Source organism: Channa argus, unplaced genomic scaffold (assembly GCF_033026475.1).
Source record: "Channa argus isolate prfri unplaced genomic scaffold, Channa argus male v1.0 Contig032, whole genome shotgun sequence".
Classification (NCBI taxonomy): Eukaryota; Metazoa; Chordata; class Actinopteri; order Anabantiformes; family Channidae; genus Channa; species Channa argus.
In genome coordinates, this window is record NW_027125251.1 from 186,856 (window position 1) to 213,120 (window position 26,265).

The 26,265-nt window shown below is 42.4% G+C and overlaps 20 pseudogenes; all 20 read left to right on the forward strand.

Moving 5' to 3' along the window:
- The first annotated feature begins 477 nt into the window (after positions 1-477).
- LOC137116928 (5S ribosomal RNA) lies at positions 478-596 on the forward strand (annotated as a pseudogene).
- Positions 597-2,410: 1,814 nt separating this feature from the next.
- LOC137116887 (5S ribosomal RNA) lies at positions 2,411-2,529 on the forward strand (annotated as a pseudogene).
- Positions 2,530-3,124: 595 nt separating this feature from the next.
- Positions 3,125-3,243, forward strand: LOC137116854 (5S ribosomal RNA; annotated as a pseudogene).
- An 867-nt stretch (positions 3,244-4,110) lies between these two features.
- LOC137116893 (5S ribosomal RNA) lies at positions 4,111-4,229 on the forward strand (annotated as a pseudogene).
- A 595-nt stretch (positions 4,230-4,824) lies between these two features.
- LOC137117045 (5S ribosomal RNA) lies at positions 4,825-4,933 on the forward strand (annotated as a pseudogene).
- Positions 4,934-5,801: 868 nt separating this feature from the next.
- On the forward strand, positions 5,802-5,910 carry LOC137117048 (5S ribosomal RNA; annotated as a pseudogene).
- An 857-nt stretch (positions 5,911-6,767) lies between these two features.
- LOC137117049 (5S ribosomal RNA) lies at positions 6,768-6,876 on the forward strand (annotated as a pseudogene).
- An 867-nt stretch (positions 6,877-7,743) lies between these two features.
- LOC137116834 (5S ribosomal RNA) lies at positions 7,744-7,862 on the forward strand (annotated as a pseudogene).
- An 857-nt stretch (positions 7,863-8,719) lies between these two features.
- On the forward strand, positions 8,720-8,838 carry LOC137116820 (5S ribosomal RNA; annotated as a pseudogene).
- An 865-nt stretch (positions 8,839-9,703) lies between these two features.
- On the forward strand, positions 9,704-9,822 carry LOC137116953 (5S ribosomal RNA; annotated as a pseudogene).
- A 7,087-nt stretch (positions 9,823-16,909) lies between these two features.
- On the forward strand, positions 16,910-17,028 carry LOC137116981 (5S ribosomal RNA; annotated as a pseudogene).
- Positions 17,029-17,895: 867 nt separating this feature from the next.
- On the forward strand, positions 17,896-18,014 carry LOC137116954 (5S ribosomal RNA; annotated as a pseudogene).
- An 867-nt stretch (positions 18,015-18,881) lies between these two features.
- On the forward strand, positions 18,882-19,000 carry LOC137116855 (5S ribosomal RNA; annotated as a pseudogene).
- An 857-nt stretch (positions 19,001-19,857) lies between these two features.
- Positions 19,858-19,976, forward strand: LOC137116943 (5S ribosomal RNA; annotated as a pseudogene).
- An 846-nt stretch (positions 19,977-20,822) lies between these two features.
- On the forward strand, positions 20,823-20,941 carry LOC137116970 (5S ribosomal RNA; annotated as a pseudogene).
- An 857-nt stretch (positions 20,942-21,798) lies between these two features.
- LOC137116715 (5S ribosomal RNA) lies at positions 21,799-21,917 on the forward strand (annotated as a pseudogene).
- Positions 21,918-22,784: 867 nt separating this feature from the next.
- Positions 22,785-22,903, forward strand: LOC137116716 (5S ribosomal RNA; annotated as a pseudogene).
- Positions 22,904-23,760: 857 nt separating this feature from the next.
- LOC137116920 (5S ribosomal RNA) lies at positions 23,761-23,879 on the forward strand (annotated as a pseudogene).
- An 867-nt stretch (positions 23,880-24,746) lies between these two features.
- On the forward strand, positions 24,747-24,865 carry LOC137116950 (5S ribosomal RNA; annotated as a pseudogene).
- An 867-nt stretch (positions 24,866-25,732) lies between these two features.
- LOC137116717 (5S ribosomal RNA) lies at positions 25,733-25,851 on the forward strand (annotated as a pseudogene).
- Positions 25,852-26,265: the final 414 nt, after the last annotated feature.

The following is a 26,265-nucleotide window of genomic DNA, read 5'->3' on the forward strand; positions in this document are numbered from 1 at the left end:
ACTAGTAGACCATGTTAAATAAATTGTATATTTTGTAAATAGTATTAAATCTGTAGGGGTGAACTGCCATTTTCTTGGACTGTTTTCACATTAGGGAGTAAGGGTTAGCGACTGTCTTTTGGTTTGTTTATTTCTATCAGGCTAGCTAGCACTTTCTGTGGGAAATGGCTTATTTTGTTTATTATGTTGGCCTTGGTTCGCCCTGAGTTGTAGTGTCATGTTTTGTTTGACACTTTCTTTCGTTTAAAATAAATATCATTCTGTTGGAACATCTCGACCCTGGATTTTGGTTTGGGGATCGGAGAGGGAACATGCTAATTTATCTTTGTATGTTGCACCCTGACCCCCTAGACAGGGGCGTAACAGACCAGTACAAGTATAGTACTTTGTACTTTGCCACATTTATCTTCTTCTTAGCAAGTGTCATGCATTCTGCTTCTCCAGCGTTTTTAAGAGCTGTTGATGATGTCAAATGCAGCTTACAGCCACACCGCTCTCTAAGCGCCCGATCTCGTCCGATCTCGGCAGCCAAATAGAGCAGGTCCTGGATAGTACTTGGTAGGAAGACCGCCTGGGAATACCAGGTGCTGTAAGCTTTTTTGCTTGGGTTTACGGGCAGCACAAGCTGGTGTTACTGCCTATTTTTTCATAGAAATTGTTCTATATTTTCATCAAATTTTGTTCTTTTATTGCTGTTTTGCTACTTTATTGGTTTGTCAACCATCGTGCTTCATTACTATTAGACCATGTTACGGTCCTGGCCATATGTGTTGTTTTTTTTTTTGTTGTTCTTATAGGTGCCCTGCCTGATTGGCCGGATTGGGGGGCAGTACAGGAAGCTGATTGGTCCATCCTACACTTCCTGGAGTTTTAAAAGTACGGTTCCCAACAGCTAGCGAGGCTCTTTCTGGCAGCAGCACCTGTTTGCTGTTCTTGGTTTCCAAACCTTATTTAGCATTTTTGAATTGTTAGGTTTTGTGCCGTGGTTTTCTTTATAAATTGTATATTTTGTAAATAGTATTAAATCTGTAGGGGTGAACAGCCATTTTCTTTGGACTGTTTTCACATTAGGGAGTTAGGGTTAGCGACTGTCTTTTGGATTGTTTATTTCTATCAGGCTAGCTAGCACTTTCTGTGGGAAATGGCTTATTTTGTTTATTATGTTGGCCTTGGTTCGCCCTGAGTTGTAGTGTCATGTTTTGTTTGACACTTTCTTTCGTTTAAAATAAATATCATTCTGTTGGAACATCTCGATACTGGAGTTTGGTTTGGGGATCGGAGAGGGAACATGCTAATTTATCTTTGTATGTTGCACCCTGACCCCCTGGACAGGGGCGTAACAGACCAGTACAGTTATAGTACTTTGTACTTTGCCATATTTATCTTCTTCTTAGCAAGTGTCATGCATTCTGCTTCTCCAACGTTTTTATGCAGCTTACGGCCACACCGCTCTCTAAGCGCCCGATCTCGGCAGCCAAATAGAGCCGGGCCTGGTTAGTACTTGGTAGGAAGACTGCCTGGGAATAAAAGGTGCTGTAAGCTTTTTTGCTTGGGTTTACGGGCAGCACAAGCTGGTGTTACTGCCTATTTATTCATAGAAATTGTTCTATATTTTCATCAAATTTTGTTCTTTCATTGCTGTTTTGCTACATTATTGGTTTGTCAACCATCGTGCTTCATTACTAGTAGACCATGTTACGGTCCTGGCCTTATGTGTTGTTTTTATTTTTTTGTTCTTATAGGTGCCCTGCCTGATTGGCCGGATTGAGGGGCAGTACAGGAAGCTGATTGGTCCATCCTACACTTCCTGGAGTTTTAAAAGTACAGTTCCCAACAGCTAGCGAGGCTCTTTCTGGCAGCAGCACCTGTTTGCTGTTCTTGGTTTCCAAACCTTATTTAGCATTTTTGAATTGTTAGGTTTTGTGCCGTGGTTTTGTTTATAAATTGTATATTTTTGTAAATAGTATTAAATCTGTAGGGGTGAACAGCCATTTTCTTTTGATTGTTTTCTCTTGTTTTCACATTAGGGAGTTAGGGTTAGCGACTGTCTTTTGGTTTGTTTATTTCTATCAGGCTAGCTAGCACTTTCTGTGGGAAATGGCTTATTTAGTTTATTATGTTGGCCTTGGTTCGCCCTGAGTTGTAGTGTCATGTTTTGTTTGACACTTTCTTTCGTTTAAAATAAATATCATTCTGTTGGAACATCTCGATCCTGGATTTTGGTTTGGGGATTGGAGAGGGAACATGCTAATTTATCTTTGTATGTTGCACCCTGACCCCCTGGACAGGGGCGTAACAGAGCAGTACAGTTATAGTACTTTGTACTTTGCCACATTTATCTTCTTCTTAGCAAGTTTCATGCATTCTGCTTCTCCAAAGTTTTTAAGAGCTGTTGATGATGTCAAATGCAGCTTACGGCCACACCGCTCTCTAAGCGCCCGATCTCGTCCGATCTCGGCAGCCAAATAGAGCCGGGCCTGGTTAGTACTTGGTAGGAAGACCGCCTGGGAATACCAGGTGTTGTAAGCTTTTTTGCTTGGGTTTACGGGCAGCACAAGCTGGTGTTACTGCATATTTATTCATAGAAATTGTTCTATATTTTCATCAAATTTTGTTCTTTCATTGCTGTTTTGCTACTTTATTGGTTTCTCAACCATCGTGCTTCATTACTAGTAGACCATGTTAAATAAATTGTATATTTTGTAAATAGTATTAAATCTGTAGGGGTGAACTGCCATTTTCTTGGACTGTTTTCACATTAGGGAGTAAGGGTTAGCGACTGTCTTTTGGTTTGTTTATTTCTATCAGGCTAGCTAGCACTTTCTGTGGGAAATGGCTTATTTTGTTTATTATGTTGGCCTTGGTTCGCCCTGAGTTGTAGTGTCATGTTTTGTTTGACACTTTCTTTCGTTTAAAATAAATATCATTCTGTTGGAACATCTCGATCCTGGATTTTGGTTTGGGGATCGGAGAGGGAACATGCTAATTTATCTTTGTATGTTGCACCCTGACCCCCTGGACAGGGGCGTAACAGACCAGTACAGTTATAGTACTTTGTACTTTGCCACATTTATCTTCTTCTTAGCAAGTTTCATGCATTCTGCTTCTCCAACGTTTTTATGCAGCTTACGGCCACACCGCTCTCTAAGCGCCCGATCTCGTCCGATCTCGGCAGCCAAATAGAGCCGGGCCTGGTTAGTACTTGGTAGGAAGACCGCGTGGGAATACCAGGTGCTGTAAGCTTTTTTGCTTGGGTTTACGGGCAGCACAAGCTGGTGTTACTGCCTATTTATTCATAGAAATTGTTCTATATTTTCATCAAATTTTGTTCTTTCATTACTGTTTTGCTACTTTATTGGTTTGTCAACCATCGTGCTTCATTACTAGTAGACCATGTTACGGTCCTGGCCATATGTGTTGTTTTTACTTTCTTGTTCTTATAGGTGCCCTGCCTGATTGGCCGGATTGGGGGGCAGTACAGGAAGCTGATTGGTCCATCCTACACTTCCTGGAGTTTTAAAAGTACGGTTCCCAACAGCTAGCAAGGCTCTTTCTGGCAGCAGCACCTGTTTGCTGTTCTTGGTTTCCAAACCTTATTTAGCATTTTTGAATTGTTAGGTTTTGTGCCGTGGTTTTGTTTATAAATTGTATATTTTGTAAATAGTATTAAATCTTTAGGGGTGAACAGCCATTTTCTTTTGATTATTTTCTCTTGTTTTCACATTAGGGAGTTAGGGTTAGCGACTGTCTTTTGGTTTGTTTATTTCTATCAGGCTAGCTAGCACTTTCTGTGGGAAATGGCTTATTTTGTTTATTATGTTGGCCTTGGTTCGCCCTGAGTTGTAGTGTCATGTTTTTTTTGACACTTTCTTTCGTTTAAAATAAATATCATTCTGTTGGAACATCTCGATACTGGAGTTTGGTTTGGGGATCGGAGAGGGAACATGCTAATTTATCTTTGTATGTTGCACCCTGACCCCCTGGACAGGGGCGTAACAGACCAGTACAGTTATAGTACTTTGTACTTTGCCACATTTATCTTCTTCTTAGCAAGTGTCATGCATTCTGCTTCTCCAGCGTTTTTAAGAGCTGTTGATGATGTCAAATGCAGCTTACGGCCACACCGCTCTCTAAGCGCCCGATCTCGTCCGATCTCGGCAGCCAAATAGAGCCGGGCCTGGTTTGTACTTGGTAGGAAGACCGCCTGGGAATACCAGGTGCTGTAAGCTTTTTTGCTTGGGTTTACGGGCAGCACAAGCTGGTGTTACTGCCTATTTATTCATAGAAATTGTTCTATATTTTCATCAAATTTTGTTCTTTCATTGCTGTTTTGCTACTTTATTGGTTTCTCAACCATCGTGCTTCATTACTAGTAGACCATGTTAAATAAATTGTATATTTTGTAAATAGTATTAAATCTGTAGGGGTGAACTGCCATTTTCTTGGACTGTTTTCACATTAGGGAGTAAGGGTTAGCGACTGTCTTTTGGTTTGTTTATTTCTATCAGGCTAGCTAGCACTTTCTATGGGAAATGGCTTTTTTTGTTTATTATGTTGGCCTTGGTTCGCCCTGAGTTGTAGTGTCATGTTTTGTTTGACACTTTCTTTCGTTTAAAATAAATATCATTCTGTTGGAACATCTCGATCCTGGATTTTGGTTTGGGGATCGGAGAGGGAACATGCTAATTTATCTTTGTATGTTGCACCCTGACCCCCTGGACAGGGGCGTAACAGACCAGTACAGTTATAGTACTTTGTACTTTGCCACATTTATCTTCTTCTTAGCAAGTTTCATGCATTCTGCTTCTCCAACGTTTTTATGCAGCTTACGGCCACACCGCTCTCTAAGCGCCCGATCTCGGCAGCCAAATAGAGCCGGGCCTGGTTAGTACTTGGTAGGAAGACTGCCTGGGAATACCAGGTGCTGTAAGCTTTTTTGCTTGGGTTTACGGGCAGCACAAGCTGGTGTTACTGCCTATTTATTCATAGAAATTGTTCTATATTTTCATCAAATTTTGTTCTTTCATTGCTGTTTTGCTACATTATTGGTTTGTCAACCATCGTGCTTCATTACTAGTAGACCATGTTACGGTCCTGGCCATATGTGTTGTTTTTATTTTGTTGTTCTTATAGGTGCCCTGCCTGATTGGCCGGATTGAGGGGCAGTACAGGAAGCTGATTGGTCCATCCTACACTTCCTGGAGTTTTAAAAGTACAGTTCCCGACAGCTAGCGAGGCTCTTTCTGGCAGCAGCACCTGTTTGCTGTTCTTGGTTTCCAAACCTTATTTAGCATTTTTGAATTGTTAGGTTTTGTGCCGTGGTTTTGTTTATAAATTGTATATTTTTGTAAATAGTATTAAATCTGTAGGGGTGAACAGCCATTTTCTTTTGATTGTTTTCTCTTGTTTTCACATTAGGGAGTTAGGGTTAGCGACTGTCTTTTGGTTTGTTTATTTCTATCAGGCTAGCTAGCACTTTCTGTGGGAAATGGGTTTTTTTGTTTATTATGTTGGCCTTGGTTCGCCCTGAGTTGTAGTGTCATGTTTTGTTTGACACTTTCTTTCGTTTAAAATAAATATCATTCTGTTGGAACATCTCGATCCTGGATTTTGGTTTGGGGATTGGAGAGGGAACATGCTAATTTATCTTTGTATATTGCACCCTGACCCCCTGGACAGGGGCGTAACAGACCAGTACAGTTATAGTACTTTGTACTTTGCCACATTTATCTTCTTCTTAGCAAGTTTCATGCATTCTGCTTCTCCAACGTTTTTAAGAGCTGTTGATGATGTCAAATGCAGCTTACGGCCACACCGCTCTCTAAGCGCCCGATCTCGGCAGCCAAATAGAGCCGGGCCTGGTTAGTACTTGGTAGGAAGACCGCCTGGGAATACCAGGTGCTGTAAACTTTTTTGCTTGGGTTTACGGGCAGCACAAGCTGGTGTTACTGCCTATTTATTCATAGAAATTGTTGTATATTTTCATCAAATTTTGTTCTTTCATTACTGTTTTGCTACTTTATTGGTTTGTCAACCATCGTGCTTCATTACTAGTAGACCATGTTACGGTCCTGGCCATATGTGTTGTTTTTGATTTGTTGTTCTTATAGGTGCCCTGCCTGATTGGCCGGATTGAGGGGCAGTACAGGAAGCTGATTGGTCCATCCTACACTTCCTGGATTTTTAAAAGTACGGTTCCCAACAGCTAGCGAGGCTCTTTCTGGCAGCAGCACCTGTTTGCTGTTCTTGGTTTCCAAACCTTATTTAGCATTTTTGAATTGTTAGGTTTTGTGCCGTGGTTTTGTTTATAAATTGTATATTTTGTAAATAGTATTAAATCTGTAGGGGTGAACAGCCTTTTTCTTTGGACTGTTTTCACATTAGGGAGTTAGGGTTAGCGACTGTCTTTTGGTTTGTTTATTTCTATCAGGCTAGCTAGCACTTTCTGTGGGAAATGGCTTATTTTGTTTATTATGTTGGCCTTGGTTCGCCCTGAGTTGTAGTGTCATGTTTTGTTTGACACTTTCTTTCGTTTAAAATAAATATCATTCTGTTGGAACATCTCGAGCCTGGATTTTGGTTTGGGGATCGGAGAGGGAACATGCTAATTTATCTTTGTATGTTGCACCCTGACCCCCTAGACAGGGGCGTAACAGACCAGTACAGTTATAGTACTTTGTACTTTGCCACATTTATCTTCTTCTTAGCAAGTGTCATGCATTCTGCTTCTCCAGCATTTTTAAGAGCTGTTGATGATGTCAAATGCAGCTTACGGCCACACCGCTCTCTAAGCGCCCGATCTCGGCAGCCAAATAGAGCAGGTCCTGGATAGTACTTGGTAGGAAGACCGCCTGGGAATACCAGGTGCTGTAAGCTTTTTTGCTTGGGTTTACGGGCAGCACAAGCTGGTGTTACTGCCTATTTATTCATAGAAATTGTTCTATATTTTCATCAAATTTTGTTCTTTCATTGCTGTTTTGCTACATTATTGGTTTGTCAACCACCGTGCTTCATTACTAGTAGACCATGTTACGGTCCTGGCCATATGTATTGTTTTTATTTTGTTGTTCTTATAGGTGCCCTGCCTGATTGGCCGGATTGAGGGGCAGTACAGGAAGCTGATTGGTCCATCCTACACTTCCTGGAGTTTTAAAAGTACGGTTCCCAACAGCTAGCGAGGCTCTTTCTGGCAGCAGCACCTGTTTGCTGTTCTTGGTTTCCAAACCTTATTTAGCATTTTTGAATTGTTAGGTTTTGTGCCGTGGTTTTGTTTATAAATTGTATATTTTGTAAATAGTATTAAATGTGTAGGGGTGAACAGCCATTTTCTTTTGATTGTTTTCTCTTGTTTTCACATTAGGGAGTTAGGGTTAGCGACTGTCTTTTGGTTTGTTTATTTCTATCAGGCTAGCTAGCACTTTCTGTGGAAAATGGCTTATTTTGTTTATTATGTTGGCCTTGGTTCGCCCTGAGTTGTAGTGTCATGTTTTGTTTGAGACTTTCTTTCGTTTAAAATAAATATCATTCTGTTGGAACATCTCGATCCTGGATTTTGGTTTGGGGATTGGAGAGGGAACATGCTAATTTATCTTTGTATGTTGCACCCTGACCCCCTGGACAGGGGCGTAACAGACCAGTACAGTTATAGTACTTTGTACTTTGCCACATTTATCTTCTTCTTAGCAAGTTTCATGCATTCTGCTTCTCCAACGTTTTTAAGAGCTGTTGATGATGTCAAATGCAGCTTACGGCCACACCGCTCTCTAAGCGCCCGATCTCGTCCGATCTCGGCAGCCAAATAGAGTCGGGCCTGGTTAGTACTTGGTAGGAAGACCGCGTGGGAATACCAGGTGCTGTAAGCTTTTTTGCTTGGGTTTACGGGCAGCACAAGCTGGTGTTACTGCCTATTTATTCATAGAAATTGTTCTATATTTTCATCAAATTTTGTTCTTTCATTACTGTTTTGCTACTTTATTGGTTTGTCAACCATCGTGCTTCATTACTAGTAGACCATGTTACGGTCCTGGCCATATGTGTTGTTTTTATTTTCTTGTTCTTATAGGTGCCCTGCCTGATTGGCCGGATTGGGGGGCAGTACAGGAAGCTGATTGGTCCATCTTACACTTCCTGGAGTTTTAAAAGTACGGTTCCCAACAGCTAGCGAGGCTCTTTCTGGCAGCAGCACCTGTTTGCTGTTCTTGGTTTCCAAACTTTATTTAGCATTTTTGAATTGTTAGGTTTTATGCCGTGGTTTTGTTTATAAATTGTATATTTTGTAAATAGTATTAAATCTGTAGGGGTGAACTGCCATTTTCTTTGGATTGTTTTCACATTTGGGAGTTAGGGTTAGCGACTGTCTTTTGGTTTGTTTATTTCTATCAGGCTAGCTAGCACTTTCTGTGGAAAATGGCTTATTTTGTTTATTATGTTGGCCTTGGTTCGCCCTGAGTTGTAGTGTCATGTTTTGTTTGACACTTTCTTTCGTTTAAAATAAATATCATTCTGTTGGAACATCTCGATCCTGGATTTTGGTTTGGGGATCGGAGAGGGAACATGCTAATTTATCTTTGTATGTTGCACCCTGACCCCCTGGACAGGGGCGTAACAGACCAGTACAGTTATAGTACTTTGTACTTTGCCACATTTATCTTCTTCTTAGCAAGTGTCATGCATTCTGCTTCTCCAGCGTTTTTAAGAGCTGTTGATGATGTCAAATGCAGCTTACGGCCACACCGCTCTCTAAGCGCCCGATCTCGTCCGATCTCGGCAGCCAAATAGAGCCGGGCCTGGTTAGTACTTGGTAGGAAGACCACGTGGGAATACCAGGTGCTGTAAGCTTTTTTGCTTGGGTTTACGGGCAGCACAAGCTGGTGTTACTGCCTATTTATTCATAGAAATTGTTCTATATTTTCATCAAATTTTGTTCTTTCATTACTGTTTTGCTACTTTATTGGTTTGTCAACCATCGTGCTTCATTACTAGTAGACCATGTTACGGTCCTGGCCATATGTTTTTTTTATTTTCTTGTTCTTATAGGTGCCCTGCCTGATTGGCCGGATTGGGGGGCAGTACAGGAAGCTGATTGGTCCATCCTACACTTCCTGGAGTTTTAAAAGTACGGTTCCCAACAGCTAGCGAGGCTCTTTCTGGCAGCAGCACCTGTTTGCTGTTCTTGGTTTCCAAACTTTATTTAGCATTTTTGAATTGTTAGGTTTTATGCCGTGGTTTTGTTTATAAATTGAATATTTTGTAAATAGTATTAAATCTGTAGGGGTGAACAGCCATTTTCTTTTGATTGTTTTCTCTTGTTTTCACATTAGGGAGTTAGGGTTAGCGACTGTCTTTTGGTTTGTTTATTTCTATCAGGCTAGCTAGCACTTTCTGTGGGAAATGGCTTATTTTGTTTATTATGTTGGCCTTGGTTCGCCCTGAGTTGTAGTGTCATGTTTTGTTTGACACTTTCTTACGTTTAAAATAAATATCATTCTGTTGGAACATCTCGATCCTGGATTTTGGTTTGGGGATCGGAGAGGGAACATGCTAATTTATCTTTGTATGTTGCAACCTGACCCCCTAGACAGGGGCGTAACAGACCAGTACAGTTATAGTACTTTATACTTTGCCACATTTATCTTCTTCTTAGCAAGTGTCATGCATTCTGCTTCTCCAGCGTTTTTAAGAGCTGTTGATGATGTCAAATGCAGCTTGCGGCCACACCGCTCTCTAAGCGCCCGATCTCGTCCGATCTCGGCAGCCAAATAGAGCCGGGCCTGGTTAGTACTTGGTAGGAAGACCGCCTGGGAATACCAGGTGCTGTAAACTTTTTTGCTTGGGTTTACGGGCAGCACAAGCTGGTGTTACTGCCTATTTATTCATAGAAATTGTTCTATATTTTCATCAAATTTTGTTCTTTCATTGCTGTTTTGCTACTTTATTGGTTTTTCAACCATCGTGCTTCATTACTAGTAGACCATGTTACGGTCCTGGCCATATGTGTTGTTTTTATTTTCTCGTTCTTATAGGTGCCCTGCCTGATTGGCCGGATTGAGGGGCAGTACAGGAAGCTGATTGGTCCATCCTACACTTCCTGGAGTTTTAAAAGTACGGTTCCCAACAGCTAGCGAGGCTCTTTCTGGCAGCAGCACCTGTTTGCTGTTGGTTGGGGGAGGAGGTGTGTTCTTTTTGAGAGTGTGCTGCAGGAAGCAGACCTGTGTGAGAGCTGCTGATTTTTTGGTTTGTGCTTTTTTTCTTGCTCTTCTTTTCCCCATACTAAATAGTGGTTTTTGGTTTTTGGCTTTTTGTTTTTTATCCCCCCGGCGGATTTCTGTCCGTACGGGGGCGCCTTTAGTTGGCTTCCATGCCTTATTTTTTTCTATCATTGTTTTTCTCGGCCAATGTCGGCACTTCCTGGTTTTTGTTTGAGAAATGAGAGGAGTTTTTCTTCACTGGAAAAATCAAGAGAGATGAAAGGAATAAGAGGAAATCTGATAGAGAACTGCAAGATGGTGGAAACTGGAGAACAACACCGTGATGTGGAAGATGGGGGAAGGAGGACGGCTGCAGGGGATACTGTGAGACCATGCGCCAGCAAAAGCACAGAACGGCTGCCGGAGAAGGCGTGGATTGTTGGGGAAAGGCAGAAGAGATGGCCGGCTGTTGGAGGTAATGCAGTTGCTGGAAAACAACATGAAGAGATGGCAAGAATAAAAGGAGAGATGAGCGGAAGACGAGAAGCGAGAAAGGAAACAAGGTATGAGAAAGAGTTGACTGTTTTGGCAGAAGTAATAGGGGAAGAGCGGCTAAAAACTATGGAACTATTACGAGCCATAAGAGAGGTGTGTGGCGGAATTGGGGCACTGAGAGAGACAGGACCAAATAAATTTGAAGTGACTGTGAAGAATGAAGCTGGGAAAAAGAGACTGTTGGATGGACTAAAAGTGGGGAGAGCAGTAGTGATGGTAAAGTCTTTGGCAATAGATGAGTTGGTGGTTTCCTTCTTAAACTTACCAGCTTATATTTCTGATGAAGAAATACTAGAGAAGCTTGATGTTTGGGGAGTAACAGCAATCTCCCCAATAAAAAGGAGACTGTGGCCAGGAACTGATGTGGCTGATGGCACCAGATATCTAAAAGTTAAGTTCAATGAGACTGTGCAATCACTGCCTTACTCCGCAAAGTTTATGACAGCAACTGGCCCAGAGTATTTCAGGGTAATGCATAATAATCAAGTTAAGGTATGCAGGATGTGTCTACAGCCTGGGCATATCGTCAGAGATTGCCCAGATTTCACTTGTTTTAAGTGTAACAGACAGGGTCATTATGCGAGGGAGTGTGATGCCCAGGAGCATAGATGTGACTCATGCCATAGTCCACAGGAGGAATGTGTGTGTCAAAACAATGCAATAGAGTCTGGAGAGGGGCACAGGGGACTGATCCCCAATGAGGATGCTGGAATAAGGCCTCCAGAGGAGGTAGGACTGGATCTTGACAGTGAAGGAGCAAGTGAATATGAGGAGGGGGGAGGAGAGTTAATGGAGACTCAGGCCAGTGAACTGGTCCTTTCAGAGAATAAAAAGGAAAACAATGTGAATGAGATTGGGTCAAGTCTGGATCTAGTGTTGGCGGAGTGGAGTGGAGAAGTAGCCAGTCACCCTGAAGAGGGCGAGAGGGGTATGCTTCAGGCTCCTCTGTCTAGACTTCCAATTCAAGGTGAGCCATTACCTGACCCCAGAGGTATTGCTCTAGAAATTGCTGTATCGACTCCTCAGGCTGACGGTGATGAATCAGAGGCAGAGATGGACTTTCAGCAAGTAAGGCACATGAGGAAAAGAGGACAAAAGAAGTCCGGGGAAAGTGTGGCAGAGGGCAAAGGGAAAGGGAAGAAACAGGCCAGAGATAGATGACCCCCTTTTGTGTGATCCTTTTCATGCATCTCCAGTCCCAAAACCTAAACGGCCTAGGAAAGGTATGGAAAATTAAAAGACTGTGTGAAGACATGGACTGTGACATCCTGTGCGTCCAGGAATGTAGATGGACTATGGAAAAAATAGACAAAATAAATACTTTTTGGAGAGGGGATTTGTTTTATTCCCTCTCTGCTGACAAAACCGCAGGTGTAGCAGTATTTGTAAAGCCAGGTGTTTTTGAGAATGTGACAGAGGTTTTTAAGGATAACCAAGGGAGACTGTTGGTTCTAGATACTGTATATCACAATAGAAACTACAGAATTCTAAATCTATATGGCCCAAACAGTGAGGGTGAAAGGAGGGTTTTTTTTGGCCGCTGTAAAAGGTGGACGGACGATCGCTCGGTAGTGGTGGGGGACTGGAATGTTGCTCTAACTGGGCTGGATGTGAGTGCAAACAACGTTTTCAAAACAGACACTAGTAGATCGGCTGTTTTTCAGTGGATGACTGAGGGTGATTTGATTGATGCTTGGAGAGTTCTGAACCCTGGCACCCGTGCGTATTCGCGCAGGCAAGTAGTATTGGGCAAACTAAAGCAGTCTAGGATAGACCTGTGTTTGCTGGCGTCGGGCTTGATTCCTATGTTAAAAAAGTGTGAATATAATTTCTGCACATGGAGTGATCATGCCTCGCTGAATGTGACTCTTGGGGAGGGTAGCATGCAGAGGAATGGAGGGGTGTGGTGTTTTAACTCAGCCCTCCTGGAGGATTCATTTTTTAAAGATAAAATGAAGTCTTTTCTCTCTGCTCTGTGTGAAGAAAGTGAATTTGTAGTAGATATCATTGAGTGGTGGGAGCACGCCAAGTTTAAAATTAGGAGGCGCTGCATTGCACTGAGCAGAGAGAAAAGGCTAAGGGAAAGAGCTAAGGAGGCTGAGTTGAGACACCGTCTGAAAAGGGAAATTGAGCTTGTTGAAGCTGGGCATGGCCATCCCCTGGATGGCTATCTTGGACTGAGAGAGCAACTAGCACGCCTAGATGAGGAAAAATGTAAAGGGGCAGTGATCCGCAGCAAAATACAACATGTAGTGGAGGGAGAGCGCTGTACAGCATACTTTTTGGGCTTAGAAAAGAGAAGGCAGACCAAAACATACATAACAGAAATACAGGATTCTGAAGGCAATACACACACCGATTTAGTAGATATATTACAAACTATACAGGATTTTTACTCTAATCTTTTCAGTAAACAAAATATAGGAAAAGCACAAAGAGATAAAATACTTGGTAATGTCGGCTGCTCTCTCGGTCCTGAGGACGCGGCTATGTGTGATGGCGACCTCCACCCGGAGGAAATCAGTGCAGCCATTGCTGAAATGCATAGAGCTAGAAGCCCGGGTCTGGACGGCCTCTCGGCAGAGTTCTATCAGTCCTATAAGGATTTGCTATCTCCGGTCCTCTGTAGGTTGTTCTCTGCCATGCAAACGGAGAACAGATGTGCGGAGTCTTTCGTGAGAGGCGTGATCACTCTGGTTTACAAGAATAAGGGAGCCAGGACCGACTTGGGGAATTATAGGCCCATTAGTTTGCTCAATACTGACTACAAGATCCTGGCTAAGGTGCTGGCGTCCAGACTCAAAAGAGTGATTGGGTCGATAGTTGGGCCTACCCAGACTTATAGCATTCCGGGGAGGGATATTGCTGATTGTATCCTGTCAACCAGATTCTCATTTCAACAGCTAATGGCCACAGGTGGCATCTACTTGAGTGTGGACCTAGAGAAGGCGTTTGACAGGGTGAGTCACGAGTTCCTCTTTGAGTGTCTGGGGGTTTTTGGGTTCGGCCCAACTTTTCGAGCATGGGTGGAGCTGTTGTATGGCCGAGCTACTAGTGTTGTCAAATGTAATGGCTTCCTGACTGATCCCTTCCCTTTGGAGAGGTCGGTTAGGCAGGGGTGCCCCCTGTCGGCTATGCTTTATGCAATAGTGGCCGAGCCCCTAGCGAAATTAATCTTAAGCGATACAAAAATAAATGGAATACAATCACCGACTGGCTCAGACTTTCGAATTGCACAATATGCAGATGATATTAACATAATGGTTAAAGATAGGAACAGCTTGCAACGGGTGCTCGGTCACCTAACTGCATATGAGCATGCCACAGGGGCGCGAGTCAATAACAATAAATCTAAACTAATTCTTGGCCCTGGGACTGATCTAGGTGGTGAGGGGCAGGGGTTCAAAATGGGAGAGGAGGAGTTTAAACTCCTGGGAGTCTACATGGGACCTCAAATGGAGGCAAGCATTCGAAGAACCTGGTTGGAGCATATTGCGTGGTGTAGATCTAGGCTCGGACTGTGGAAGATGAGAGGGTTGGGTTTGAGAGGGAAGGTAATAATAGTGAATTCTGTAATAGTACCGAGGCTGGTTTACGCCATGCAAGTCTGTCACCTGCCGGGCGATTTGTTGGTCCTCCTGAGCAGAGCCATAGAAGACTTCCTGTGGAAAGGAAGAGCGATGAAGATTGCACATAATACACTGGTTGGGCCATATAAAAAAGGTGGGTTACAGCTGTGTGATTTAAAAACAAAAATTAAATCACTTAGAATTAAGCTATATAAGAAGCTTTTGGACAAGTCAGCATGTGGTATATGGCAGGACTATATGTGGTTAGACATAAGGAATAGGGGGACGGGTGGGATTTTCAACCTGTGCAGCGTCGAGCTGGCGCGGCATGTGCCCGGAGCGTGCATGCTATTCCAGGAGGCGGCAGAGGCATGGGCTGATGTCCTGCCTCACCTGCAGTGCATGGTGACTAATAAGTGGGATGTGTTGAACCAACCCATCTTTGGAAATCCCTGCCTGCAGGGTCGGGCAGGCCTCCTGAAGAACCGGGGTGTGCTGGGGAAAGCGGTGCAACAGGTGAGAGATCTTTTAAACCAAGACGGGGTGTTTGATGAGGATGAGGTGTTTTTTAGAGCGAAAGGAAAAGGATACAAAATCTCAAGGTCAGTTATCCGGGAATTAGGGAGAGAATTCCATCAGGGGTGGCCACAGAGATGGAGAGAAGTTTTACAGGGGACACAAGATGGTCTGGGGGGAGGGGATGGAATTGTTTTCACCTTGTCATGTGATATAAAGAACAGGAATCTGATAGAATTACCTACTAAATTCTGGTACTCAGTCCTATTAAAGAATATATTCAAACAACCTGCAGCCAACACAGCGTGGAGCCAGATTTTTCCCTCCCGTTCCATTACTGATATATGGGAAAATGTATACATGCACTGGATGACGCCAGCCATTGCTAACACAAATTTTCTGTTGATGCACAGAAGAGTGTTGGTGTCTGTCGTCCTCCACCGAATTAATTGTGATATACATTCAAGAACGTGTGCGGTGTGTGAATGGGAGGATGAAGACTTTGATCATCTTATGCTGCATTGTAGGGTAGCACGGGTTTTTAGAGATTGGGTGAGGACAGTTCTAACTGAGAAATGTAAAGTGATCGGGTTGGAAGGAGTGAAATGGAGCTGGGTGTGGTGTTTTGGGGTTGAGAAAACGGAAAAAGGCATAAACCTGGATATGGTGAATTTGGTATTGAGTGTGGCGCGTCATGTTTTATATATTGCAAGAAACCATGCACTTTTTGGGGGTAAAATAATAAGTAGAACGGCACTGTGTAAGAATTTGGTTAAATGCTATTTGAAAATCTTTTATGAAGCGGATAAGGATGGTTTTGAAAGAAGGTGGGGGGCGAAGAATGATCTATGTGGTGTAGATAGAGAAGGGCGGATGGTGGTGGATTTTGGTTAATGGTAGGTTGGGATAAAATGGGTAGGGGTTTACTCCTGTTTGGGTCTTTTTGTGTTTAATATGTGTGTATAATTTGAGATGTTTTTTCATAATTTTGTTCTGTTTTGAAATGGGAAATGAATATACAAATGTAAAATATGTATGTTATTTTCTGATTTTAAGCACCTTTGTATTTGTCTTCACCAAAATGTAAAAGAGTATTTTTGATAATAAAAAGAGAAAAAAAAAAAAAATAAGCGCCCGATCTCGTCCGATCTCGGCAGCCAAATAGAGCCGGGCCTGGTTAGTACTTGGTAGGAAGACCGCCTGGGAATACCAGGTGCTGTAAGCTTTTTTGCTTGGGTTTACGGGCAGCACAAGCTGGTGTTACTGCCTATTTATTCATAGAAATTGTTCTATATTTTCATCAAATTTTGTTCTTTCATTGCTGTTTTGCTACTTTATTGGTTTGTCAACCATCGTGCTTCATTACTAGTAGACCATGTTACGGTCCTGGCCATATGTGTTGTTTTTATTTTGTTGTTCTTATAGGTGCCCTGCCTGATTGGCCGGATTGGGGGGCAGTACAGGAAGCTGATTGGTCCATCCTACACTTCCTGGAGTTTTAAAAGTACGGTTCCCAACAGCTAGCGAGGCTCTTTCTGGCAGCAGCACCTGTTTGCTGTTCTTGGTTTCCAAACTTTATTTAGCATTTTTGAATTGTTAGGTTTTATGCCGTCGTTTTGTTTATAAATTGTATATTTTGTAAATAGTATTAAATCTGTAGGGGTGAACTGCCATTTTCTTTGGATTGTTTTCACATTTGGGAGTTAGGGTTAGCGACTGTCTTTTGGTTTGTTTATTTCTATCAGGCTAGCTAGCACTTTCTGTGGGAAATGGCTTATTTTGTTTATTATGTTGGCCTTGGTTCGCCCTGAGTTGTAGTGTCATGTTTTGTTTGACACTTTCTTTCGTTTAAAATAAATATCATTCTGTTGGAACAACTCGATCCTGGATTTTGGTTTGGGGATCGGAGAGGGAACATGCTAATTTATCTTTGTATGTTGCACCCTGACCCCCTGGACAGGGGCGTAACAGACCAGTACAGTTATAGTACTTTGTACTTTGCCACATTTATCTTCTTCTTAGCAAGTGTCATGCATTCTGCTTCTCCAGCGTTTTTAAGAGCTGTTGATGATGTCAAATGCAGCTTACGGCCACACCGCTCTCTAAGCGCCCGATCTCGTCCGATCTCGGCAGCCAAATAGAGCCGGGCCTCGTTAGTACTTGGTAGGAAGACCGCCTGGGAATACCAGGTGCTGTAAGCTTTTTTGCTTGGGTTTACGGGCAGCACAAGCTGGTGTTACTGCCTATTTATTCATAGAAATTGTTCTATATTTTCATCAAATTTTGTTCTTTCATTGCTGTTTTGCTACTTTATTGGTTTTTCAACCATCGTGCTTCATTACTAGTAGACCATGTTACGGTCCTGGCCATATGTGTTGTTTTTGATTTGTTGTTCTTATAGGTGCCCTGCCTGATTGGCCGGATTGGGGGGCAGTACAGGAAGCTGATTGGTCCATCCTACACTTCCTGGAGTTTTAAAAGTACGGTTCCCAACAGCTAGCGAGGCTCTTTCTGGCAGCAGCACCTGTTTGCTGTTCTTGGTTTCCAAACCTTATTTAGCATTTTTGATTTGTTAGGTTTTTTGCCGTGGTTTTGTTTATAAATTGTATATTTTGTAATTCGTATTAAATCTGTAGGGGTGAACAGCCATTTTCTTTTGATTGTTTTCTCTTGTTTTCACATTAGGGAGTTAGGGTTAGCGACTGTCTTTTGGATTGTTTATTTCTATCAGGCTAGCTAGCACTTTCTGTGGGAAATGGCTTATTTTGTTTATTATGTTGGCCTTGGTTTGCCCTGAGTTGTAGTGTCATGTTTTGTTTGACACTTTCTTTCGTTTAAAATAAATATCATTCTGTTGGAACATCTCGATACTGGAGTTTGGTTTGGGGATCGGAGAGGGAACATGCTAATTTATCTTTGTATGTTGCACCCTGACCCCCTGGACAGGGGCGTAACAGACCAGTACAGTTATAGTACTTTGTACTTTGCCACATTTATCTTCTTCTTAGCAAGTGTCATGCATTCTGCTTCTCCAGCGTTTTTAAGAGCTGTTGATGATGTCAAATGCAGCTTACGGCCACACCGCTCTCTAAGCGCCCGATCTCGTCCAATCTCGGCAGCCAAATAGAGCCGGGCCTGGTTAGTACTTGGTAGGAAGACCGCCTGGGAATACCAGGTGCTGTAAGCTTTTTTGCTTGGGTTTACGGGCAGCACAAGCTGGTGTTACTGCCTATTTATTCATAGAAATTGTTCTATATTTTCATCAAATTTTGTTCTTTCATTGCTGTTTTGCTACTTTATTGGTTTTTCAACCATCGTGCTTCATTACTAGTAGACCATGTTACGGTCCTGGCCATATGTGTTGTTTTTATTTTCTCGTTCTTATAGGTGCCCTGCCTGATTGGCCGGATTGAGGGGCAGTACAGGAAGCTGATTGGTCCATCCTACACTTCCTGGAGTTTTAAAAGTACGGTTCCCAACAGCTAGCGAGGCTCTTTCTGGCAGCAGCACCTGTTTGCTGTTCTTGGTTTCCAAACCTTATTTAGCATTTTTGAATTCTTAGGTTTTGTGCCGTGGTTTTGTTTATAAATTGTATATTTTGTAATTCGTATTAAATCTGTAGGGGTGAACAGCCATTTTCTTTTGATTGTTTTCTCTTGTTTTCACATTAGGGAGTTAGGGTTAGCGACTGTCTTTTGGTTTGTTTATTTCTATCAGGCTAGCTAGCACTTTCTGTGGGAAATGGCTTATTTTGTTTATTATGTTGGCCTTGGTTCGCCCTGAGTTGTAGTGTCATGTTTTGTTTGACACTTTCTTTCGTTTAAAATAAATATCATTCTGTTGGAACATCTCGGTCCTGGATTTTGGTTTGGGGATCGGAGAGGGAACATGCTAATTTATCTTTGTATGTTGCACCCTGACCCCCTGGACAGGGGCGTAACAGACCAGTACAGTTATAGTACTTTGTACTTTGCCACATTTATCTTCTTCTTAGCAAGTGTCATGCATTCTGCTTCTCCAGCGTTTTTAAGAGCTGTTGATGATGTCAAATGCAGCTTACGGCCACACCGCTCTCTAAGCGCCCGATCTCGTCCGATCTCGGCAGCCAAATAGAGCCGGGCCTGGTTAGTACTTGGTAGGAAGACCGCGTGGGAATACCAGGTGCTGTAAGCTTTTTTGCTTGGGTTTACGGGCAGCACAAGCTGGTGTTACTGCCTATTTATTCATAGAAATTGTTCTATATTTTCATCAAATTTTGTTCTTTCATTACTGTTTTGCTACTTTATTGGTTTGTCAACCATCGTGCTTCATTACTAGTAGACCATGTTACGGTCCTGGCCATATGTGTTGTTTTTGATATGTTGTTCTTATAGGTGCCCTGCCTGATTGGCCGGATTGAGGGGCAGTACAGGAAGCTGATTGGTCCATCCTACACTTCCTGGAGTTTTAAAAGTACGGTTCCCAACAGCTAGCGAGGCTCTTTCTGGCAGTAACACCTGTTTGCTGTTCTTGGTTTCCAAACCTTATTTAGCATTTTTGAATTGTTAGGTTTTGTGCCGTGGTTTTGTTTATAAATTGTATATTTTGTAAATAGTATTAAATCTGTAGGGGTGAACAGCCATTTTCTTTGGACTGTTTTCACATTAGGGAGTTAGGGTTAGCGACTGTCTTTTGGTTTGTTTATTTCTATCAGGCTAGCTAGCACTTTCTGTGGGAAATGGCTTATTTTGTTTATTATGTTGGCCTTGGTTCGCCCTGAGTTGTAGTGTCATGTTTTGTTTGACACTTTCTTTCGTTTAAAATGAATATCATTCTGTTGGAACATCTCGATCCTGGATTTTGGTTTGGGGATCGGAGAGGGAACATGCTAATTTATCTTTGTATGTTGCACCCTGACCCCCTGGACAGGGGCGTAACAGACCAGTACAGTTATAGTACTTTGTACTTTGCCACATTTATCTTCTTCTTAGCAAGTGTCATGCCTTCTGCTTCTCCAGCGTTTTTAAGAGCTGTTGATGATGTCAAATGCAGCTTACGGCCACACCGCTCTCTAAGCGCCCGATCTCGTCCGATCTCGGCAGCCAAATAGAGCCGGGCCTGGTTAGTACTTGGTAGGAAGACCGCCTGGGGATACCAGGTGCTGTAAGCTTTTTTGCTTGGGTTTACGGGCAGCACAAGCTGGTGTTACTGCCTATTTATTCATAGAAATTGTTCTATATTTTCATCAAATTTTGTTCTTTCATTGCTGTTTTGCTACTTTATTGGTTTGTCAACCATCGTGCTTCATTACTAGTAGACCATGTTACGGTCCTGGCCATATGTGTTGTTTTTATTTTCTCATTCTTATAGGTGCCCTGCCTGATTGGCCGGATTGAGGGGCAGTACAGGAAGCTGATTGGTCCATCCTACACTTCCTGGAGTTTTAAAAGTACGGTTCCCAACAGCTAGCGAGGCTCTTTCTGGCAGCAGCACCTGTTTGCTGTTCTTGGTTTCCAAACCTTATTTAGCATTTTTGAATTCTTAGGTTTTGTGCCGTGGTTTTGTTTATAAATTGTATATTTTGTAATTCGTATTAAATCTGTAGGGGTGAACAGCCATTTTCTTTTGATTGTTTTCTCTTGTTTTCACATTAGGGAGTTAGGGTTAGCGACTGTCTTTTGGTTTGTTTATTTCTATCAGGCTAGCTAGCACTTTCTGTGGGAAATGGCTTATTTTGTTTATTATGTTGGCCTTGGTTCGCCCTGAGTTGTAGTGTCATGTTTTGTTTGACACTTTCTTTCGTTTAAAATAAATATCATTCTGTTGGAACATCTCGATCCTGGATTTTGGTTTGGGGATCGGAGAGGGAACATGCTAATTTATCTTTGTATGTTGCACCCTGACCCCCTGGACAGGGGCGTAACAGACCAGTACAGTTATAGTACTTTGTACTTTGCCACATTTATCTTCTTCTTAGCAAGTTTCATGCATTCTGCTTCTCCAACGTTTTTATGCAGCTTACGGCCACACAGCTCTCTAAGCGCCCGATCTCGTCCGATCTCGGCAGCCAAATAGAGCCGGGCCTGGTTAGTACTTGGTAGGAAGACCGCCTGGGAATACCAGGTGCTGTAAGCTTTTTTGCTTGGGTTTACGGGCAGCACAAGCTGGTGTTACTGCCTATTTATTCATAGAAATTGTTCTATATTTTCATCAAATTTTGTTCTTTCATTGCTGTTTTGCTACTTTATTGGTTTGTCAACCATCGTGCTTCATTACTAGTAGACCATGTTACGGTCCTGGCCATATGTGTTGTTTTTATTTTGTTGTTCTTATAGGTGCCCTGCCTGATTGGCCGGATTGGGGGGCAGTACAGGAAGCTGATTGGTCCATCCTACACTTCCTGGAGTTTTAAAAGTACGGTTCCCAACAGCTAGCGAGGCTCTTTCTGGCAGCAGCACCTGTTTGCTGTTCTTGGTTTCCAAACTTTATTTAGCATTTTTGAATTGTTAGGTTTTATGCCGTGGTTTTGTTTATAAATTGTATATTTTGTAAATAGTATTAAATCTGTAGGGGTGAACTGCCATTTTCTTTGGATTGTTTTCACATTAGGGAGTTAGGGTTAGCGACTGTCTTTTGGTTTGTTTATTTCTATCAGGCTAGCTAGCACTTTCTGTGGGAAATGGCTTATTTTGTTTATTATGTTGGCCTTGGTTCGCCCTGAGTTGTAGTGTCATGTTTTGTTTGACACTTTCTTTCGTTTAAAATAAATATCATTCTGTTGGAACATCTCGATCCTGGATTTTGGTTTGGGGATCGGAGAGGGAACATGCTAATTTATCTTTGTATGTTGCACCCTGACCCCCTGGACAGGGGCGTAACAGACCAGTACAGTTATAGTACTTTGTACTTTGCCACATTTATCTTCTTCTTAGCAAGTGTCATGCAATCTGCTTCTCCAGCGTTTTTAAGAGCTGTTGATGATGTCAAATGCAGCTTACGGCCACACCGCTCTCTAAGCGCCCGATCTCGTCCGATCTCGGCAGCCAAATAGAGCCGGGCCTGGTTAGTACTTGGTAGGAAGACCGCCTGGGAATACCAGGTGCTGTAAGCTTTTTTGCTTGGGTTTACGGGCAGCACAAGCTGGTGTTACTGCCTATTTATTCATAGAAATTGTTCTATATTTTCATCAAATTTTGTTCTTTCATTGCTGTTTTGCTACTTTATTGGTTTTTCAACCATCGTGCTTCATTACTAGTAGACCATGTTACGGTCCTGGCCATATGTGTTGTTTTTATTTTCTCGTTCTTATAGGTGCCCTGCCTGATTGGCCGGATTGAGGGGCAGTACAGGAAGCTGATTGGTCCATCCTACACTTCCTGGAGTTTTAAAAGTACGGTTCCCAACAGCTAGCGAGGCTCTTTCTGGCAGCAGCACCTGTTTGCTGTTCTTGGTTTCCAAACCTTATTTAGCATTTTTGAATTGTTAGGTTTTGTGCCGTGGTTTTGTTTATAAATTGTATATTTTGTAATTCGTATTAAATCTGTAGGGGTGAACAGCCATTTTCTTTTGATTGTTTTCTCTTGTTTTCACATTAGGGAGTTAGGGTTAGCGACTGTCTTTTGGTTTGTTTATTTCTATCAGGCTAGCTAGCACTTTCTGTGGGAAATGGCTTATTTTGTTTATTATGTTGGCCTTGGTTCGCCCTGAGTTGTAGTGTCATGTTTTGTTTGACACTTTCTTTCGTTTAAAATAAATATCATTCTGTTGGAACATCTCGGTCCTGGATTTTGGTTTGGGGATCGGAGAGGGAACATGCTAATTTATCTTTGTATGTTGCACCCTGACCCCCTGGACAGGGGCGTAACAGACCAGTACAGTTATAGTACTTTGTACTTTGCCACATTTATCTTCTTCTTAGCAAGTGTCATGCATTCTGCTTCTCCAGCGTTTTTAAGAGCTGTTGATGATGTCAAATGCAGCTTACGGCCACACCGCTCTCTAAGCGCCCGATCTCGTCCGATCTCGGCAGCCAAATAGAGCCGGGCCTGGTTAGTACTTGGTAGGAAGACCGCCTGGGAATACCAGGTGCTGTAAGCTTTTTTGCTTGGGTTTACGTGCAGCACAAGCTGGTGTTACTGCCTATTTATTCATAGAAATTGTTCTATATTTTCATCAAATTTTGTTCTTTCATTGCTGTTTTGCTACTTTATTGGTTTGTCAACCATCGTGCTTCATTACTAGTAGACCATGTTACGGTCCTGGCCATATGTGTTGTTTTTATTTTGTTGTTCTTATAGGTGCCCTGCCTGATTGGCCGGATTGGGGGGCAGTACAGGAAGCTGATTGGTCCATCCTACACTTCCTGGAGTTTTAAAAGTACGGTTCCCAACAGCTAGCGAGGCTCTTTCTGGCAGCAGCACCTGTTTGCTGTTCTTGGTTTCCAAACTTTATTTAGCATTTTTGAATTGTTAGGTTTTATGCCGTGGTTTTGTTTATAAATTGTATATTTTGTAAATAGTATTAAATCTGTAGGGGTGAACTGCCATTTTCTTTGGATTGTTTTCACATTTGGGAGTTAGGGTTAGCGACTGTCTTTTGGTTTGTTTATTTCTATCAGGCTAGCTAGCACTTTCTGTGGGAAATGGCTTATTTTGTTTATTATGTTGGCCTTGGTTCGCCCTGAGTTGTAGTGTCATGTTTTGTTTGACACTTTCTTTCGTTTAAAATGAATATCATTCTGTTGGAACATCTCGATCCTGGATTTTGGTTTGGGGATCGGAGAGGGAACATGCTAATTTATCTTTGTATGTTGCACCCTGACCCCCTGGACAGGGGCGTAACAGACCAGTACAGTTATAGTACTTTGTACTTTGCCACATTTATCTTCTTCTTAGCAAGTGTCATGCATTCTGCTTCTCCAGCGTTTTTAAGAGCTGTTGATGATGTCAAATGCAGCTTACGGCCACACCGCTCTCTAAGCGCCCGATCTCGTCCGATCTCGGCAGCCAAATAGAGCCGGGCCTGGTTAGTACTTGGTAGGAAGACCGCGTGGGAATACCAGGTACTGTAAGCTTTTTTGCTTGGGTTTACGGGCAGCACAAGCTGGTGTTACTGCCTATTTATTCATAGAAATTGTTCTATATTTTCATCAAATTTTGTTCTTTCATTGCTGTTTTGCTACTTTATTGGTTTGTCAACCATCGTGCTTCATTACTAGTAGACCATGTTACGGTCCTGGCCATATGTGTTGTTTTTATTTTCTCGTTCTTATAGGTGCCCTGCCTGATTGGCCGGATTGAGGGGCAGTACAGGAAGCTGATTGGTCCATCCTACACTTCCTGGAGTTTTAAAAGTACGGTTCCCAACAGCTAGCGAGGCTCTTTCTGGCAGCAGCACCTGTTTGCTATTCTTGGTTTCCAAACCTTATTTAGCATTTTTGAATTCTTAGGTTTTGTGCCGTGGTTTTGTTTATAAATTGTATATTTTGTAATTCGTATTAAATCTGTAGGGGTGAACAGCCATTTTCTTTTGATTGTTTTCTCTTGTTTTCACATTAGGGAGTTAGGGTTAGCGACTGTCTTTTGGTTTGTTTATTTCTATCAGGCTAGCTAGCACTTTCTGTGGGAAATGGCTTATTTTGTTTATTATGTTGGCCTTGGTTCGCCCTGAGTTGTAGTGTCATGTTTTGTTTGACACTTTCTTTCGTTTAAAATAAATATCATTCTGTTGGAACATCTCGATCCTGGATTTTGGTTTGGGGATCGGAGAGGGAACATGCTAATTTATCTTTGTATGTTGCACCCTGACCCCCTGGACAGGGGCGTAACAGACCAGTACAGTTATAGTACTTTGTACTTTGCCACATTTGTCTTTTTCTTAGCAAGTGTCATGCATTCTGCTTCTCCAGTGTTTTTAAGAGCTGTTGATGATGTCAAATGCAGCTTACGGCCACACCGCTCTCTAAGCGCCCAATCTCGTCCGATCTCGGCAGCCAAATAGAGCCGGGCCTGGTTAGTACTTGGTAGGAAGACCACCTGGGAATACCAGGTGCTGTAAGCTTTTTTGCTTGGGTTTACGGGCAGCACAAGCTGGTGTTACTGCCTATTTATTCATAGAAATTGTTCTATATTTTCATCAAATTTTGTTCTTTCATTGCTGTTTTGCTACTTTATTGGTTTTTCAACCATCGTGCTTCATTACTAGTAGACCATGTTACGGTCCTGGCCATATGTGTTGTTTTTATTTTCTCGTTCTTATAGGTGCCCTGCCTGATTGGCCGGATTGAGGGGCAGTACAGGAAGCTGATTGGTCCATCCTACACTTCCTGGAGTTTTAAAAGTACGGTTCCCAACAGCTAGCGAGGCTCTTTCTGGCAGTAACACCTGTTTGCTGTTCTTGGTTTCCAAACCTTATTTAGCATTTTTGAATTGTTAGGTTTTGTGCCGTGGTTTTGTTTATAAATTGTATATTTTGTAATTCGTATTAAATCTGTAGGGGTGAACAGCCATTTTCTTTTGATTGTTTTCTCTTGTTTTCACATTAGGGAGTTAGGGTTAGCGACTGTCTTTTGGTTTGTTTATTTCTATCAGGCTAGCTAGCACTTTCTGTGGGAAATGGCTTATTTTGTTTATTATGTTAGCCTTGGTTCGCCCTGAGTTGTAGTGTCATGTTTTGTTTGACACTTTCTTTCGTTTAAAATAAATATCATTCTGTTGGAACATCTCGGTCCTGGATTTTGGTTTGGGGATCGGAGAGGGAACATGCTAATTTATCTTTGTATGTTGCACCCTGACCCCCTGGACAGGGGCGTAACAGACCAGTACAGTTATAGTACTTTGTACTTTGCCACATTTATCTTCTTCTTAGCAAGTGTCATGCATTCTGCTTCTCCAGCGTTTTTAAGAGCTGTTGATGATATCAAATGCAGCTTACGGCCACACCGCTCTCTAAGCGCCCGATCTCGTCCGATCTCGGCAGCCAAATAGAGCCGGGCCTGGTTAGTACTTGGTAGGAAGACCGCCTGGGAATACCAGGTGCTGTAAGCTTTTTTGCTTGGGTTTACGGGCAGCACAAGCTGGTGTTACTGCCTATTTATTCATAGAAATTGTTCTTTATTTTCATCAAATTTTGTTCTTTCATTGCTGTTTTGCTACTTTATTGGTTTTTCAACCTTCGTGCTTCATTACTAGTAGACCATGTTACGGTCCTGGCCATATGTGTTGTTTTTATTTTGTTGTTCTTATAGGTGCCCTGCCTGATTGGCCGGATTGGGGGGCAGTACAGGAAGCTGATTGGTCCATCCTACACTTCCTGGAGTTTTAAAAGTACGGTTCCCAACAGCTAGCGAGGCTCTTTCTGGCAGCAGCACCTGTTTGCTGTTCTTGGTTTCCAAACTTTATTTAGCATTTTTGAATTGTTAGGTTTTATGCCGTGGTTTTGTTTATAAATTGTATATTTTG